Consider the following 17,860-nt stretch of genomic DNA (forward strand, 5'->3'; position numbering starts at 1 on the left):
ACTGCTAATATAGTAAGTCACTTCCTAAAGTAAAAAAACCAATATTCTAGGAGTTCCCACTATGGCATAGTGGGTTAAGGATCCAGCACTGCTGCAGCTGAGGCTCTGACTCAGTTTCTGGCCTGGGAACTTCCACATGCTGCAGCTGCAGCAAAAGAAAAAAAAAAAAAAATCAGTAATTCAGACCCTTAATTAGACGTGCCTGATTCAGAGGTCAGAGTGAGAGCTGCAAACCCAGCGCAAGATGTGAGAGGCCCCCAGTGATCTCCTCTGGGCCAGCCCCAGCCCTTGTGTCCTGACCAGTCTTCCTCGCTGCCCAGGATCCTAGACCAGAGACCCAGACCTAGACCAGTGTGGGTGGACCCGTGGAGGCCAGCGAGGTGACAGAACAGCCAGGGTACCAGGAAGGCAAAGGGGCATCAGCTTCTCCCAGCAGGGCCATGACTGGATTTTCAAACCAGACTCCCGAAAGTACTCTGCCCCCATCATCACAACAGTTGCTGGGCTTTATTTTCCTTCTCCAAACCAGGAACCACTTTTCTGGATCCATACGGTTAACAAGGCCCTTCACACAAGAAGCAATACATGAAAATGCCACGCTGTTGAAACACAGAGCAGGCAGATTATCTCCCACGTGGGCTCTGCCATTTCCACAGGAACCCCGAACCCTGAAGGAACTAAGGGGCCCTGCTGGGGATTGGCAGGGGGGAGGAAGTACAAAGTGAACTGTCAACGGGAAGGAAGAAATGATTTTAAAAGGGTTTTAAATGGAGTTGAAGGAAGAGACCGCAAAGATAACTCAATGAAAAGCAAAGTTTTGACCTGGGCTTGGGAGGACACTGGCCACCAAAGGGACTGTAACACAAGAACGTGAGCCACCAGGATGAGCCAAACAAGCCAGTGGCTGATGCTACAGCGGAGGCGGCTGAACAGGGAGCTCAGGACCAGCCAGCAATTCCCTAAAGGACTGTTTCTCAAGTCTAGGTTTTCTTGAAAATGTGACGTATCATCCCAATGCACGAACTGAAAAGACATCACCTGAGCACAGGAGGAGACCTCCCTGAGTCACGTCTGCTCCTCTAACTGTGTTGGGTTTTGCAGCAGGAGGCGCACCAATGACGGAAATCACAGAGGCAAAGAGAGGAAGACCTCTGGGCTCTTGACGGCTGCAGTTTTCATCACTCCAGCTGGAGTCCTCCAGGTGGAAAACAGAATTCTTTTCTGACCCTCTGTTCCCACCTTACAAGATATATTTAGATAACTGGTGTTTCATGCTGAGGGTCTAGCCACCCACCTGAACGAATTATAAAAGGTGGGGCGGGCAGTGAGGCAGAAGCCCCCAAGATTTCCCGCAGGATCTGCGGGCAGAGCTTCGGGAAGGCGGCTGGCCTACCTGGGGCGGGACTTGAAGGAAAAGTCTGTTTCCTCGGGAGGTGCCTCCTTCACTTCAAGCACAGACGCCTTGCAGAGCTAAGTCAGGATGCCTAGACTCGGGGACACATGCGTCACATCCCCAACCGCTTTTCCCGCCTGCAGGTTCAGACGCTCCTCGTGTTCACATGGGTCTCCAGATCCGCTTGAATTTTAAAAGCACCACAAAGGAGGAGACTCACAGAGGACATAATGGAGATTAAAGCTGCATTCCATGAAAGGCATCAAAACGCTAAGATAGGTCGATGCAAGACCGCACAGACAAGATCTGTGACACAGCAAATATAGGAAAATGCAGACTGCAGGGTCTAGGTAGTAGTTTTACGGATGTTCACTGCACAATTCTAATTTCACTGTCTCTGGATGACCCATCTGCGTGAAGGTGGAAGCGGCCTTGCAGGAGTAAGGGGGGTAACCTAGCCTCACTTTACACAAGATTACTGGCCTAAAGGTGGCTTTCTGGGTCACCAAGGGTTCTTTACAAGGGCACACATAAGAATCAGCCTCATCAGGGAGTTCCCATCGTGGCGCAGTGGTTAACGAATCCGACTAGGAACCATGAGGTTGCGGGTTTGGCCCCTGGCCTTGCTCAGTGGGTTAACGATCTGGCGTTGCCGTGAGCTGTGGTGTAGGTTGCAGACGCGGCTTGGATCCTGAGTTGCTGTGGCTCTGGCGTAGGCTGGTGGCTACAGCTCCGATTTGACCCCTAGCCTGGGAACCTCCATATGCCTTGGGAGCGGCCCAAGAAATAGCAAAAAGACAAAAAAAAAAAGAATCAGCCTCATCAAAATTAGGGACCTTGAGAGTTCCCTGGTGACGCAGTGGGTTAGGGCGCTGATGGCTCAGGTTGCTGCTATGGTGCAGGTTCAATCCCAGGTCCTGGAATTTTTGCATACCGTGGGCATGGCCGAAAAAAAAAAAAAAAAAAAACTTGAAATTTTTTTGGAGTTCCTGCTGTGGCACATCAGGTTAAGGATCTGTCATTATTGCAGTTGTGGTATAGGTTGAAGCTGCAGCTCAGATCTCTGGCCCAGGAACGTCCATATGCCACAGATGTGGCCAAAAAACAAAATTAACAAACTTTACAGAACAACTCATACCTCGACCCCACTGTAACTCTTGAGTCTTACTTAACATACCCAAAAACTGAGGTTGTCAGGGTGATGTAACTTTTCTATTTTAACAGAGGTTTGCATTGTACCTGCATATACATTTATCAAAACTCAGTGAGCATACACTCAAATGTGTGCTTTTCACTGTATGCAATTTTTTTTTTTTTTTTGGCTTTTTAGGGCCACACCCTCAGCATATGAAGATTCCTAGGCTAGGGGTCGAATTGGAGCCATAGCTGCCAGCCTATGCCACAGACTACAGCAACACCGGATCCTTAACCCCCTGAGCAAAGCCAGGGATGGAACTTGCATCCTCATGAATACCAGTCGGATCTGTTTCCACTGAGCCACAGTGGGGACCCCTGGGTGTAAATTGCTTTTGGCCACACCAGCAACATGTGGAAGCTCCCAGGCCAGGAATCAATCCCACACTACGGCAGCGACCCAAGCCACAGCAGTTACGACTCTGCATCCTTAACCCACTGAGACGCCAGGGAACTCCAATGCATGTAAATTTTACATTAAGAGAAACTGTAAACAAATACTGAACACCAATGAACGGTATTATGCATGTTGAACTATTTCGAGGAAAGCATACAAATGTGTTGTGCATTTACTTTGAAATGTGTCAACAAATAAGAGTGGTTAAGATGAAAAGAAACATGATGATGAAACAAACGTAGTAAAAAAGATGTATTGGGGGAGTTCTCGTTGTGGCACAGTGGTTGACAAATCAGACGAGGAACCATGAAGTTGCCGGTTCGATCCCCGGCCTTGCCATGAGCTGTGGTGTAGGCCGCAGACTCGGCTCAGATCCCACGTTGCTGCAGCTCTGACGTAGGCCGGTGGCTACAGCTCTGACTGGACCCCTAGCCTGGGAACCCCCATATGCCACGGGAGTGGCCCAAGAAATGGCAAAAAGACCAAAAAAAAAAAAAGATGTATTGGGGTGGATAGTGATGGTGGGGGCATGGCTGTGCCAGCAAACAAGTATTTTATAGAAGTTCCTCAGGTAGGTTAAACAAACCGTGGTCCACCTGTACCATGGATCAAAAAAACAAAACAAAAAAACGAAAAACCAACAACAAAAAAAAACCCCTGTTGATATACACAATTTGGAAAGGGAAAAAAAGCTAATCCTGAAGGTTATATACCATAAGATTGCATTTAGAGAGGGTTAACAAATAACACAATTACAGAGATGGAGGAGAGCTCAGTGGTTGCCAGGGGTTACCGGCGGGGTGGGGGTGGGGGTGGGGTGGGAGAGGAGGATGGGTGTGATGCTAAAGGGAAGCACTGGGGGTCTCAGTGGTGATGGAACATCCTACAGCTTGACTGTGGTGGTGGCTACTCCGCTTACACACATGAAAAAAGTGCACATACTACACACACACACACACACATGTCAAATGGTGAAATCTGAGATCTGTGGATGGCCCCAAAGGTACCAAGGCCAATGTCTGTGTTTTGACACTGTGTCATAGGTACACGAGGTGAACCACTCCAAGAAACCACATGATGGTCTGTGAGACCATGCTATTATTTTTACAACTTCCTGTGAATCTATAATTACGTCAAAGTAAAAAGTTAAAAGTTTCTCAGATGATTCCAAATTTCCCTATTAAGAACTACGAATCTAGGGAATTCCCTGGTTGGCACAGTGGGTTAAGGAGCCAACACTGTCACTGCTGCGGCACAAGTTCCATCCCTGGCCCTGGAACTTCTGCATGCTGCAGCCATAGCAAAAAAAGAAAGAAAGAAAGAAAGAAAAAAGAAAACTACTAATTTAGTCTAACCACTTACTGTAGAGAAGAAAAATCAAGTCGGTAGAGGTCTCTCAATCACAAAGAAACAAGAGGACATTTAATCAATTATTTAAAATGTTGATTGATATTTCTGAGCCATTTGTGCCTAAAGACATCATCCCTTCCTTCCCTAGGAGCGTAATTTTGGCATTACATGAACTGCTAAGATTGAGATCTTCCAAACAGGTAACGTGGGAGCAAAAGAGGACCAAAAGGAGTGAGAGGGGGGAAAAAAGATGCTTTCCAAGCTACAATGGGGCAGATACAAATCTGCCAACTAAAAATTGTAAGTTTTTTAAAAATGAGTGTTTCACACCCCTTCCACCCAAGCCTGGGTTTGTCCAAAGGGGGTTCTCTTGGCTTTAAGAGCTCCTAAACCATTATTTGCCAGTAAATTTCATGAGAAGCGGGAGCAAACATGCTCTAGACACAGCTGTTTCCATCTGCTGTTGAAAATAAGATCCTGTCTAAAAAATGAAAATGTTAAAAAGTCATAAATCCTTCAAACTACAACCTCAGCAGGGGAGGGAACCACGATTCCTTTCATCTTTTAAAATGTAATAACTTAGCTCCAGCTTGATCATATTGAAAAGGAAACCTTTCTGACACATCTAAATGCTGATGTGCTGATGCCCTTTTAGACGAACGAAGGTTAAGCAGGAGCCCAATGGGGGCTCTTATGACGTGACAACTACCGTCCTCCCTGCTGATTTCCATCACCCGTCCCTTCTCCAGCCCCTAATCATTAAGAAAAAATAACCTGGAAGAGCTCTGTAATCAGCATTAATAGTAATTTGGGAACAAGGTTTCTCCAACTTGTTAAATCTTGAGAAAGATACCCACTCTGATCCCTTGCTTAAAGTTCACAGAAGAGTAAACCCAAGCCTCGAAAATTATTTGAAGTACCCAGTCTCCATTCTGAAAATGAAAACCAAGGGAACTTCCAGTTACAGTAATAGGATAGCCTAGAAAACCAGAGAACCCCGCTGCTACAAATACTGCCACCAGAGAACATGAGAAAGAACTGGAAATCCCCAAGTGCCAGCACCTGGGAGAACGGAGAAGAGAAAGTGAGGGCAGGGAAGAGGCCAGGCTGCGGTGCCACCAGCAGAGCAAGAAAAGCCGCTCCTGAGCTCTGCAGCCAGAGGCCAGCCCCGCCGACTAGGTTGGCAACGAGCTCACAGTCAAAAATTGCAAAACCAGGGGAAACCATCCATCCAGGGCAGGAATCTGAAAACAGCAGGTCTGACAGATCCTGCAAATAAGTATCATATCTAAAATTTAACTTTTTTGTTTCTTTTTAGGGCCCCACCAGAGACATTATGGAGGTTCCCAGGCTAGGGGTTGAATCAGAGTTGCAGCCTGAACCACAGCCACAGCAACACCGGATCGGAGCCACATCTGCTACATAGGCTGCAGCTTGCAGCGACACCGGATCCTTAATCCACCGAGAAAGGCCACGGATCAAACCCTCATCCTCAGGGAGGCTATCGGTTTCTTAACCTGCTGAGCCACAATGGGAACGCCTACAACTTAGCTTTTAAATGGTTCAGAAAAAATTATACAGAAGAGAGGTAAGGGACTGAGAGGGAAGAGAGCTCAAATACAGACAAAATGTGATTAACTGACTGGGTCTAGGCGAGGGAAACAGTGTTTATTGTCCTACTCTTTCTTTCTGTAGGATTGAACTTTTTCAAAATACCAAACTAGGATAAAGAAAAAATACATTTTACACACTTATAAACATAAAAACCAATGAATGTTTCAAGGCAATTAAACACAGCAATGAGTGTGGGAGTTAAAAAAGGAGGAGAAAGCATTGGAAGCACTCAATGAATGATTGACTATGGTTCCCATCCAAGTAACTCAGAGAAAGAAGGAAGTCCCCAGGAGAGCCTCTGAGGGAGAGTTAGTTCGTGTATTTCAGGGGATCTCATTTCCATACTACTTAAAACAGAGCAGATAAGAGTATGCATTTGTACTGGATCGTCTAAGGAAACGAAATTGCCAACTTCACCAAAAGATCTCAAGAATATTTTCACTAAACGTTCTACAGCCATGAATCCTGAATACTAAATTAGAATAAGCCTTTTTTTTTTTTTTTTTTTTGGTCTTTTTTTAGGGCCGCACCGACGGCATATGGAGGTTTCCAGGCTAGGGGTCAAATGGGAACTATAGCCACCAGCCACAACCACAGCAACGTGGGATCTGAGCCCAGTCTGCAACCTACGCCACAGTTCATGGCAACGCTGGATCTTTAACCCGCTGAGAGAGGGCAGGGATCGAAGCCTCAACCTCATGGTTCTTAGTCGGGTTCCTTAACCACTGAGCCACAACGGGAACCCCAGTTTCTTTTTTTTTTTTTTTTTTTTTGTCTTTTGTTGTTGTTGTTGCTATTTCTTGGGCCGATCCCACGGCATATGGAGGTTCCCAGGCCAGGGGTTGAATCGGAGCTGCAGCCACTGGCCTACGCCAGAGCCATAGCAACGCGGGATCCGAGCCGCATCTGCAACCTACACCACAGCTCACAGCAACGCCGGATCGTTAACCCACTGAGCAAGGGCAGGGACCGAACCCGCAACCTCATGGTTCCTAGTCGGATTCGTTAACCACTGCGCCACGACGGGAACTCCTAATCTTTTTTTTTTTTGTCTTTTGTTGTTGTTGTTGCTATTCCAGTTTCTTACATTAGTATCAAAAGATTGGGAGAATGAAACAAGGAAAGGAGGTTAAAAAAAATAATTCCTCAATGGATTAAAGCAGAATCTATGGGAAATTTAAAATGTAAATACTAGGGAGTTCCTGTTGTGGCTCAGTGGTAACAAACCCAACTAGAATCCATGAAGATGTGGGTTTGATCCCTGGCCCTGCTCAGTGGGATAAGGATCTAGCATTGCCATGAGCTGCAGTGTAGGTTGCAGACACAGCTTGGATCTGGCGTTGCTGTGGATCTGGTGTTGCTGTGGCTGTGGCACAGGCTGGCAGGTGCAGCTCCAGTTCTCATCTCCTAGCCTGGGAACTTTCATATGATGCAGGTGTGGCCCTAAAAAAAAAGAAAAAAAAAAAAAAAGCATATACTAGAATAGGCAAATCCATACAGACAGGAAATAGATTGCCTAGTGTTAGAAGACTCGGGGGGGGTGGGGGGTGGGGGGAACAGATGTAGAGGGTGTGGAGTTTCTTTCTGTCTAGGGTAAATGGATGTTGGTAATGGTTATGCAATTCTGAGTATACTAAAAGAACTGTGTTTTAAATGGATGAATTATATGTTGTATCTCAGTAAAACTGCACAAAACAAGGAAAGGAGGTTAAAAAATAATTTTAACAAAATATACATAAACTAGGAAATAAAAATAATGGAAAATCATCACTGAGAATGTCCAACTCAAAAACCTAAGAAAGCATGGAAGCAACCTAAATGCCCATCAATAGAGGAGTAGATCAAGAAGATGTCGTACATATACACAATGGAATACTATGCAGCTATTAAAAGGAAAGAAATAACAGCATTTGCAGCAACATGGATGGACCTAGAAATTATCATGCTGAGTGAAGACACCAATGTCATATGCTATCACCTACATACGGAATCTAAAAAAAGGACACAATGAACTTCTTTGCAGAACAGAGACTGACTCAAAGACTTTGAAAAACTTAGGGTTTTCGAAGGAGACAGGTTGGGGGGGGGGGCTGGGGGTTTGGGATGGAAATGCTGCAAAACTGGGTTGTGATGATCACTGTACAACTATAAATAAATTCACTTCAAAAAAAAAAAAAAAAAAAAGGAAAGAACTATGGAGCAAACCCAAAAAGAGGGGAAGGGAGGACAAATGGCCCCAAAACACAGCAACCAGCAGAAAATAAGTTAATTAAAAGGATGGTGGCAGTGGACTGGAAGCTAAGCTTCTAGGGATAAGGCCAAACACTACACCACAAACTGAACTGAGGAGGAGCCTTCCACCTTGGGGACACTTGAGAAAAACCATCGCACCATCCCGATGCCATTTACACACTAGAATTTGACCCTGTCAACATGCCACCTCCACGGCCTCAAGTTGCTCTTTCCAAATTAGCCTCTGGACAGGGCCCAGGTCATCTCTCTGGACCCTGCTGTGAGGGAGGCCAGGTAGTAAAAGTTTTCTGAGCTCTAATTTACAAAGACCTTCTCTAACCCAGAGAAAGGCATCCACAAAGCCACAGCAAAGATTGCTTTTGATGCTGAAACTTTGAGCATTTTCTTTAAAAATCCCTCTGGTCAGGAACAAGTCAAGGATGCCCACCAAAAGTGCTTTAATTGAGTGGTGCATGAGATGGCTGGGCCAGCACAGTGTGAGACGCCGAACTGTGTCCCTCCAAGTTCCTGTGTCGAAGTCTGAACCCCCAGGAACCCAGAATGGGACTGTATTTGGAGATGGGCCTCTTAAAGAGGTAATTAAGGTTAAATTGGAACATCCTAATCCAACGTGACCGGTGTTCATGTAAGTAGAGATTAGAGGAGCTCCTGTCGTGGCTCAGACGTAACGAACCAGACTAGTATCCATGAGGACTCAGGTTCGATCCCTGGCCCCACTTAGTGGGTTAAGGATCCGGCGTTGCCGTGAGCTGTGGTGTAGGTCAGAGATGTGGCTTGGATCCCTCGTTTCTGTGGCTGTGGTGTAGGCCGGCAGCTACAGCTCCGATTCATCTCCTAGCCTGGGAACTTCCATGTGCTGCTGGTGCAGCCCTAAAAAGACAAAAACAAAAAGAAAAGAAGAAGTAGCGATTAGGACACACACACACACAGAAGACTGTGTAAAAAACAAAACACAAAAAAAGGAAAAACTCTCTGAGGTCCAGATAAACACAAACATTAAATTCTAAGGGGCTCGTGGTGTTTTACGAAGTCCCACAACACTGTTCTCTACTACCTGCACACACATGCCTTTTGGGGGACCCTAAGCTCACTCCCACATGACTGCTACTCCAGCAGGAAGGTGAAAACCAGCAAAGCGATTGATTTAATTCCCAAGACACTTATTTTTGAGTCAGAATAAAAACCAACTTTAGGCAGTGTCCCTGCCTCATCTGAAAGGTGTCAGAGCTACACTCTCCACCTGGGAGTACTCAGTGAGCTCATTAAAGACAAGACTCAGCGGAGTCGAAAGAGCAACGCGGGCCTACAGGCACAGGGACGATGTCAAAGTCAAGTTAGGATCACACTAGGGATCCCCTGGATGAAACCAGGGATGGATAATGCCACAGAATCTTTATTGCTACGTTCAAAAAGAAATCTTGGGTCCAGTAAACTGCACTGGCCCCCCTACGCTTATTAGCAGTTATCTTCCCCACTCAGCCTAGGACAATGACCCAAGCTTTGACTTCCCAGCCTTTTCCTAAGGGGGAAAAAAGCCACACACACACACACAGTCAAGAGTACCTAACAAAAAAACGAATGCAAAGGGCAGGGAGAGTTCATGTGTTTAATTTTAGGTCAGTTACCAGGTTTTTCTTGAGCCCTGGCCAAGGTTATTCTGGTACTGGCATGGGGGATGTATTCTGCATGGGTGTGGATTAGATTAAAAGCAAACAAACAAACAAAACTCTCACAAGAACAAGTCCCTAACCGGATACATGAGGCCATGACACAAGCACCACCCATCCATCCATCCAGGACACCTGCCAGGAGGTTCTGCTAAAGGTTTCCCACAGTTCAGAAAGGGACAGGGAGGCGGCTAAAAGAATCACTATTTCAAATCTTCTGCCCCTGCCTCCTTCAGGTGGAAGCATTAAACAATGCTTGAGAAAAGAATTCCCACTTTCAAGAAGCCCATGGGTGATAAAGACCCAGCTTAAGATCCCCTTGAAGAATAAAATACTAGGTAACAGATGAGGTGCTTAAAATATTATGTTACTCTATTTATAAGTATGTCACTCTTGGTTCATCTATTACATATGCAGCCCTTTTTCTCCCAAGGGAAAACAGAATGCCCATCAAACAGTTTAATTAAAAATATACCCTGGATCCTTGTAAAAACAGCGGCCACAAAGTGAGTCAACACGACAAGGGGGCCTGGAAGCCAAGTACTCTCTCTGTTCTTTACCCAGCAAGGTTGACAGCTAAACCACCACGAGCGATTCCTAAGGATTAAATTAGGAAAGTCAAGATCTGGGTTTTAAAATATCCAGCAAAGGCAGCTCCGGGCATACAGGCAGATTCTTCGGAGAACGGCACTCTATTCAACCCCGCGATCTCCCCATCTCTCAGGTGCTCCCCTTCTATAGTCATGTGTGTACTTTAACTACACACCGTCACTCGGGCCAGAGCGCAAGCTCCATGAAGGCAAGAGTCATGTTTGGTCCATTTCTGCACATTTGACGTATGGCATAGACTCAAATGCTCAATAAGTATCAGCTGGGTCCAAGGAAGTCCGGCCCCAAGAGACCTAGTGAAAAAGAACTGCAGTGGAAGGCAGCCTGTTCAAAAGAAACACACATTTAAAATGTTAAAAGATGAACAGCCACCCTGTGCAAGAGAGAAAATGTTCCTCTAAGTCAACCTGGGGAAGAAGGAAGTCCCGGAGCTTCCTCATGCAAGCTTCCGAAAAGATAAAAGCATGCCTGGTTTGAGTGATAATGTGTGAGAGGCTTAGACAAGAACAGGTGAAAAAAACATCTGATAAAAGCAATCAAGCATGAAGCTGCTGAGAACTCAATGAAGAGGGAACCAGGCTTGGCCAGGCTGCTTCAAACTCATGGCCACAAAGACGGCTTGAAAATAAGGAAGACTCACAAAGAACAGAGAGGACAAAGGCAGCGTCCTGAGCGGATGCTTTATGGGAGATGCTCTCTTCAATTAAGTATTCACGGAGTGCCAAGCGCTGGTGAGCCGTGGAGGTAAAGGGACATGCCTCCGTCATCACGGCTCTGGGGTTGGCCTCGGTGTGTGTTCTCATTAGCTGTTTCACCCTCTCTACTCCTAACCTGGAGAAAGGCCGGTACATCAAGTGTCTCTCGGGAACCATTTATTTTCACCTCTCAAAGAGCAGTGAGTCAGTGTCAGTTTCTTTCTGAAAAGTTCCTCTCTGAAGACTCCTGAATGAAAACTATCAGGATTCAAAAACATAACCAGGAGTTCCCATCATGGCTCAGTGGAAACAAACCTGACTAGCATCCATGAGGACTCGGGTTCAATCTCTGGCCCTGCTCAGTGAGTTAAGGATCCGGCGTTGCCATCTGCTGTGGTGTAGGTCGCAGACATGGCTGGGATCCTGAATTGCTGTGGCTGTGGTGTAGCCTGGCAGCTACAGCTCGGATTTGATCCCTAGACTGGGAGCCTCCATTTACCATGGGTGTGGCCCTAAAAAGACCAAAAAAAAAAAAAAAAAAAAAAAAAAAAAAAAAAAAATCCATTGTGTAGAAACTGACAGGCTGATCCTAAATATTCAGATGGGAATAAAAGGACCTAGTATACCAAAACAATTTTGAAAAAGAAGAATAAATTTTGTCTTTTTTTCTTTTTTTAAAGGCTGTGAGTAACCAAGACAGTAATAGAAGTATAAATCAATGGGACAGAACTGAGTCCAGAAATAATCTTTTACATTTACGGCCAGCAGAGTTTGCCAAGGGAGTTTTCAGTGGAGGAGAGAATGGTCTTTTCAACAAATGGTGCTAAAACAACTGAATCTACAAGTGTTTTTTTTCCAAGGAACTTATCAGACCCTTACCTCACACCATACCGCCAAAATAAATCAAAATGGAACATAAACATACATACGAGCTAAAACTACAAAACTTCTAGATGAAAACACAGGAGAGTATCTCTGTGACCTTGAACTAGACAAAGATCTTTTTACATATGACACCAAAGTGTGATCGATCAAAGAAAAACACTGAAAAACTGGACTCGACCAAAATTTAAAACATTTGCTCTTTAAAAGACACTACAGGAATTCCCTGGTGGCCTAGTGGGTTAAGGATCCTGCACTGTCACTATGGTTTGGGTTTATGCCACTGGTATAGGTTTGATCCCTGGCCTGGGGAACTTCCGCATGCTACAGGCATGAACAGGGAGGGAAAAAAAAAAAAAAAAAGGCACCATATGAAAAAGCCAGATGCTGGGAGCAGACACTGGGAGAAAATACTCTCAAATCACATATCTGATAAAGACTTATCTGGAAAACATAGGGAAATTTTACAACTCAGTAAGATATCAGTCAACTCAATAAAAAAAAAAAGAGATGGGCAAAGATACGAGTAGACATTTCACCAAAGAGAATACATGAATTGCTATAAAGCACACGATAAAAGGCTCAACATCATTAGTCCCTAGGGAAATGCAAATTAAAACCACAATGAGATACCACTACCCACCTACCAGAAGAGCTATAAATTTGTAAAACTGACAATACCAGGTGTTTTGAGGATACGACACAATTGGAACCCCAATCCATTGCTGAACTGAACAGCCACTTTGAAAAAGTCTGTCGGCTTCTTAGAAGGTTAAACATAGACCTGCCATATGGAAATATGTTTACACAAAAATGTGTACATGGAGTTCCCGTCGTGGCACGGTGGTTAACAAATCCGACTAGGAACCATGAGGTTGTGGGTTCGATTCCTGGTCTCGCTCAGGGAGTTAAGGATCCGGTGTTGCCATGAGCTGTGGTGTAGGTTGCAGATGTGGGGCTCAGATCCCGCATTACTGAGGCTGTGGTATAGGCCTGTGGCTACAGCTCCGATTAGACCCCTAGCCTGGGAACCTCCATATGCCACAGGAGCGGCTCTACAAAAGGCAAAAAGACAAAAAAAACAAAACGAAACAAAACAAAAACGTGTACATGAATGTTCAAAGTAGTATCATTCATAATTGCCTGAAACTGAAAACAACCCAAACATCTAGTAACTGGGTGAAGGGGAGGAGAAATGTGGTAAATTCATACAACAGAATACTATTTAGCAATAAAAAGGAACAACACTCTCAACATGGATGAACCTAAAAGAAGGAAGCCAAATGTAAACTTTGTATGCGGAGTTCATGCTGGGGCACAGCGGGTTACTGATCTGGCTTGTCTCTGTGGTGGTGGAGGTTCAATCCCCGACCTGGAGCAGTGGGCTGAAGAATCAGCGCTATCGCAGCTGTAGATTGGATTTGATCCCTGGCCCAGGAACTTTCACGTGCTGAGGGTGCAGCCAAAAAAGAAAAAGAAAAAAAAAAACTTCATATTGTATAATTTCATTGATAAGAAATGAAATTTCCCATCGTGGCTCAGTGGTAACAAACCATGAGGATAGAGGTTCAGTCCCTGGCCTTGACAGGTGGATTAAGGGTGAGCTGTGGTGTAGGTCACAGATGCGGCTCAGATCCCAAGGTGCCGTGGCTGTGGCATAGGCCAGAAGCTGCAGCTCTGATTCGAGCCCTGGCCTGGGAACTTCCATATGCTGCAGGAGCAGCCCTAAAAAAACTCCCAAAAAAGGAAAGAAAAAAAATTCCAGAAAATACAAATCCAGAACAGCCGATTAGTGGATCTAGGGGTGGGAGCAGGAATTGACTACAAACAGATCTGTAACCTTTAGCGGGGTGGAAGTGTTATAGAATTAGATTTTAGTGACAGTTGTACAACTAAGTTCACTCAAAAAAATCACTGAACTGTACACTTACAACAAATGAATGTTATGGTATATAAATCACACCTCAGCTTTAAACAAACACACAAGAACCAATCACCTACATTATTTGGGATGTCTCTAACTGGAGGTTCCGTTACACAGTGAAAATCTTTGGGGATACTTTCTAGTAGAAATAAAGCTTTCAGGCAGAGAACTAAGAAAGAGATTTCTAACAGTGCTTCTCCACCTGTAGCACATGTAAGAATCACCTGGAAAACCTGTTAAAACACAAACACCCCAGACATGGATTCAAAAGGTCTGGGATGAAGCCCATTAATTTGCATTTCTAGGAAACTTCCAGAACACTCAGTAAAAACACAGATTCCAAAGTCCCACCAGAGATCCATTACGTAGACTCTTTAGGAAAGGCAGACCTGAGAATCTACGCCTATTGTAGGTATAGCCTATTATTACAGGTATACCCGTCCCTCAGTACCCACAGGGGACTGATTCCGGGCCACCCTCTCCCACCCCTCATGGATTCCAAAGCCCGTGGATGCCCAAGTCCCTTATATAACACGGCATGCTCGGTATATAGCCTCAGCACATCCTCCCGTGGACTTAAATCATCTCTAGATACTTATCATACTAAGACAATGTAAATGCTAGGTAAATAGTTGCCAGTGAGTGGAAAGCTCACGTTTTGCTTTTTGGAACTTTCTGGAATTTTTCTCCGGATATTTTCAATCGGCAGTTGGTTGACTGCAGAGATGTGGAACTCACCAATAAAGAGGGCCAACAGATAGGGAAAACTTCACACGTGATCTCAAGGTCAACACTCCATGAGCTATAACATTCTCACATACCACGAACTCCAATGACGCAAGTAGTTTCAACAGTAAAATCTGTGGGATTCCCATCCTGATGCAGCGGAAACAAATCCAACTAGGAATCATGAAGTTGCAGGTTTGATCCCTGGCCTCGCTCAATGGGTTAAGGATCCAGCATTGCTGTGAGCTGTGGTGTAGGTTGCAGACACAGCTTGGATCCCGAGTTGCGGTGGCTGTGGTGTAGGCTGGCAGCTGTAGCTCAGATTAGACCCCTAGCCTGGGAAATCTCCATATGCAGTGGGTGTGGCCCTAGAAAGCAAAAAAAAAAAAAAAAAGTGAAAGTAAAATCTGTGTGTTCCTATTTTGAAAATGACAAAGTAAATGCCATATTTTAAACGGTTTAAAATTAGAAAGGTTCCGGAGTTCCCGTCGTGGCGCAGTGGTTAACGAATCCGACTAGGAACCATGAGGTTGCGGGTTCGGTCCCTGCCCTTGCTCAGTGGGTTAACGATCCGGCGTTGCCGTGAGCTGTGGTGTACGTTGCAGACGCGGCTTGGATCCCGCGTTGCTGTGGCTCTGGCATAGGCCAGTGGCTACAGCTCCGATTCGATCCCTAGCCTGGGAATCTCCATATGCCACGAGAGCGGCCCAAAGAAATAGCAAAAAGACAACAACAACAACAACAAAAAAAATTAGAAAGGTTCTGCCTTAGGCCTTTCTAAATAAAGTAATTTGCAGGGAAGGAAACTGTGTTTATTCAAAGTATTCTAAACATGATTCCCCATCAAAAGTTTTCTCCTTTAAAAATGTTCAGGCCATTTTTCAGGTTCAATCTAATTTTGATTTTAATCACATGTTTTTCTGAACTCTGAACAGGGATGGGTAATTGCCTGATCTACAGGATGACAATTCTGACTGCTATACGTAGCATTTAGCAGCAGTGGTGCCAATTTTAATGGTTCAACTCAGTAACCGTTGGGGAGTAAAAAAAGCTCTTCTACCACAGAAGACACAAAGATTAGTTCATACCAGAATTCACCATACTTGTTACTATTATAAAAACAACAGTAGTCAACATTAGTGTATGCAGGAACAGATGGGGAAAATTTTTACAAGGTGGGACTGTATTCTAGAAAAAAATGTAACACTCCAACTATTTCCAATTGCTCTTATCAGCATGGTTCAAAGGAGCGGGAGTGGGCTCGCACACTGAATGCCACAAGTCAGAAAGAGCTGGACAGAGCACACACGGACTCCCCTAAAAGCACCGCACCTCACCTCACCTCACCTCACTCACCCTTCAGATTCGCACCGAAAGGCCTGGGGTGGGGCTCAGGCTCTCTAAATAAAGGATCTGATGACAGATTATGTTTCTAAAGACCATCACAACAATACTGTCTCACGGGCTCCTCTGCCACGTTCCCCCTTCCCAGGCAAGATTCCTGTGCTGACCCACCAGATTGCGGAGGAAACGACACGCAACTTCCGAGGCTTGAGCCCTCAGAGAACTGCAGCTCTGCCTTCGGTGCTTGGAGGGCTTGCTTTAGGAATCCAGCTGCCGTGAAATGAAACCCAAGCTAGACGAGTGGAGAGAAAGCCACATGGACAAGAAGAGGTCCCTGCCTCCCAGGCGCGCCCATCACGGTGGCCACTGTGAGTGAAGCCACCCTCCCCCGCTAGACGACCTCAGGAGATGCCCCGCCATGCCCCACAGAGAAGAACCACCCAGCTGAGCCCTGCCCCGACTGCCGAGCCCCAGAACTATGAGCAACTATAAAATGGCTGTGGTCCACTACACTTTGGAGAGGTTTTGTTATGTAACAAGAGAAAGCAAAAATAGGTTTCAAGTCTGCTCTCAGACCTTCTCCTGCGTAAATGATGTGCAGACTGTAGGCAACACGTAGGGACTTGGACTCTACACCCAGGGGTGGGAGAAGCCTGAAATCTTGCTACTGGGAGGAAGAAAATAAACCAAATCCAATCTGCTTCACAGACTCTGGTCACATTTGTTGGCAGAAAGTTTTGCTGCTTTTCAAATTTTATACTAAAAAATCAAGTTGGGAGTTCCCGTCGTGGCTCATCAGTTAACGAACCCGACTAGGATCCATGAGGATGCGGGCTGGATCCCTGGCCTCGCTCAGTTAGTTAGGGATCCAGCATTGCCGTGAGCTGGTCACAGCCGTGGCATTGCGGTGGCTGTGGTGTAGGTCAGCGGCTACAGCTCTGATTAGACCCTTAGCCTGGGAACCTCCACATGCCACAGGTGTGGCCCTAAAAAGAAAAGAAAAAAAAAATCAAGTCACATGAACTTTTTTTTTTGTCATGTCCACGGCATGTGGAAATTCCCAGGACAGGGATGGACCCCACACCACAACAGCAGCCCCAGCCACAGCCATGACAATGCTAGATCCTTACCACACTATGCCACGAAGAACTCTAAGTCACATGAATGTTTTATATTTTTTTCTCAAGACCAAACCAAGCAGAGATGTTCCATTACACACCTACCCATTAATATGGTTCCATTCACATTAAGAGCTTGCTAAAAGAGAAGGAACAAAAGATCCTGAAGACAGAGATTTCTATAGAATCATCATCTGCTCTTTCCTCTACATACCAGCACCTTTGGTCAATTTTATAAGAGGGAGGAGAATTTAAACCAATCACATCTAAAATAACGCCCTTCACAAAGGCTGCAAAAGTAGATGCAGGGGTCAGGCAGATTCAAGTTTTGGCTTTGTCATTTCCCATCTATAAGATGGGAAGTTTGGAAGTGAACAAACACTCGAGAAATGTCAAGTTCATATTCCCTTCACTCTTCCTTCCCAAATCAGTGCAACTGAACCTACTAAGTTAAGTATTGCAGAGCCCAAGGATTTTCTTCACCGTACTCTAAGCAGACACAGTAAAGAAACTGAGTCACGTGTGGCTCAGCTCTCGGTGTCAGGGGATTTAAACATAAGTATCCACGTATACTGAATAAATCTTACTCAACCAAGTACCATACAGGTAAGGTACCTTTTAAGTGTTTTTAATTTCAACATCTGAGAAAGAAAAAGAGTGAAGTTACCTCCATATTTCTGGACAGGTTGTCCAA

General features: G+C 45.2%; 1 long non-coding RNA gene and 1 pseudogene across 4 annotated transcripts in view; one reads left to right on the top strand and one right to left on the bottom strand.

Moving 5' to 3' along the window:
• The window catches only part of ZNRF1, a 113,153-nt gene that overhangs the window by 54,928 nt on the left and 40,365 nt on the right, over positions 1–17,860 (bottom strand). The gene's annotated exons all lie outside the window — the stretch shown is intronic.
• The window catches only part of LOC100736686, a 48,773-nt pseudogene that overhangs the window by 4,699 nt on the left and 26,214 nt on the right, over positions 1–17,860 (top strand).

This window comes from Sus scrofa, chromosome 6 (genome assembly GCF_000003025.6).
Source record: "Sus scrofa isolate TJ Tabasco breed Duroc chromosome 6, Sscrofa11.1, whole genome shotgun sequence".
NCBI lineage: Eukaryota > Metazoa > Chordata > Mammalia > Artiodactyla > Suidae > Sus > Sus scrofa.